Below are 1,825 nucleotides of genomic sequence, written 5' to 3' on the forward strand. Positions count from 1 at the left end.
TAAATCCAAGCCACCACACACTCCGCCCATCGATGCATCCCACGTCCGTGCGCAATGTCCCTGTGCAGGACGAGCCAAGCTGCACCGTACAAGCACACCTCCTTGCCGCCGCCTGAGGGCCATGCCCCTTTGCTGGTAGCCTTTGGTCACAGTTGAAGCTGCCACTCCAGCTGCTGGTTAACCTCCCTTGGCCAGCCTTGGACCTGTGACGCCAGCACTATAAAGCAGCAGCTCTACCCACTGTGCTACCACACTCTTAAATATGGACTGCTTCACAAATGTGTGTGTCATCCTTGTGCAGGAGCCATGCGGATCTTCTGTGTATCGTTCCAATTTTAGTATATTTGCTGCTGAATCTGCAGCGGATTTACCTAGGACCCTGTGCATGGAGCAACCTCTTGTCCACATGCCTAAATTCATCACATGGGGGAGAGATGGTTTTAGGTCTCTTGTATTCATATTAAATACTTCTGTATTGCAGTGTATTATCTCTACTCTTTTACTTTAGCATCCATGACTGATCTGGAGGCCACTGTTATGCCTCAGATTTCCATGGCAAACCATCAGACCTCGGCAATCACTGATGGACTGATAGATGCAACTCCCTCCCTCTGTTAACCCGTTTAGATGCCACAGTCAATGCTGACCAGGGCATCTAAAGTGTTAAATGGCAAGCTCTGAGTTGTCTCTGATCCCAGCTGTTCTTGCAGGATGCTAACTGTTAAATACAGCTGTCACACACAAGTGATGGCGATGATGCAAATCCTGTGCGGCCGCATCACAGCGCCGTAACAGTATGGTGGCTCACGGTGAATGCGAGTCATGATGTACTATTACAGCACAGGGTTGGAAGGCGTTAATCTTTTGATTGACCACCTGCCTTTCTCTGAATGACTATATACAGTACATTACAGCAGGAGGCTCTTAATTATTCAGTAGCATCTTTAATGGAAGCAGCATTAAAGGGGTTGTCCCGCGCCGAAACGGGTTTTTTTTTTTTTCAACCCCCCCCCCGTTCGGCGCGAGACAACCCCGATGCAGGGAGGTAAAGAAAGCTCACCGGAGCGCTTACCTTAATCCCCGCGCTCCGGTGACTTCTCTACTCACCGCTGAAGATGGCCTCTTCCTCCGTGGACCGCAGCTCTTCTGTGCGGTCCACTGCCGATTCCAGCCTCCTGATTGGCTGGAATCGGCACGTGACGGGGCGGAGCTACACGGAGCTACACGGAGCCCCATAGAAGACTGCAGAAGACCCGGACTGCGCAAGCGCGGCTAATTTGGCCATCGGAGGCCAAAAATTAGTCGGCTCCATGGAGACGAGGACGCTAGCAACGGAGCAGGTAAGTATAAAACTTTTTATAACTTCTGTATGGCTCATAATTAATGCACAATGTACATTACAAAGTGCATTATTATGGCCATACAGAAGTGTATAGACCCACTTGCTGCCTCGGGACATCTCCTTTAACTCCCTGCAGGCATCCAGCGGTACTGCAGAGCCGATGAGTATGCAGATTCTGTACAGTAGAGGTCTCAGGGCAGACTTCGGGGTCCAGGACCACTGACATAAACCCATAGATGCTGTGGACAGTAGTGACCATGGCATCTAGATGGTTGGGTAAAGGAGGCTCCCTTTGTTACCCTATTGGTACCGCATGACAAAATTGCAGGTTGATGTGTAGCAATGGCAGCTGGGGTCCTAACAAAAGCCCCCAGGCTTGCTATGGCTACATGTCTATTAGGCTGTACCAATAGCATGACCTAATAGGTTGTATGTCAGTTCATTACTAACAATAATATAGTAACATGTATGTTAGGCTGAATG

The 1,825-nt window shown here is 49.6% G+C and overlaps 1 non-coding gene across 1 annotated transcript; it reads right to left on the minus strand.

Annotated features, from left to right (window-relative positions):
* Positions 1-256: 256 nt before the first annotated feature.
* Positions 257-361, minus strand: LOC136587248 (U6 spliceosomal RNA). The gene has a single exon (XR_010787435.1). It is a non-coding gene; the product is annotated as a U6 spliceosomal RNA (small nuclear RNA).
* Between the last annotated feature and the right edge of the window lie 1,464 nt (positions 362-1,825).

Source organism: Eleutherodactylus coqui, chromosome 12 (assembly GCF_035609145.1).
Source record: "Eleutherodactylus coqui strain aEleCoq1 chromosome 12, aEleCoq1.hap1, whole genome shotgun sequence".
Lineage (NCBI taxonomy): Eukaryota > Metazoa > Chordata > Amphibia > Anura > Eleutherodactylidae > Eleutherodactylus > Eleutherodactylus coqui.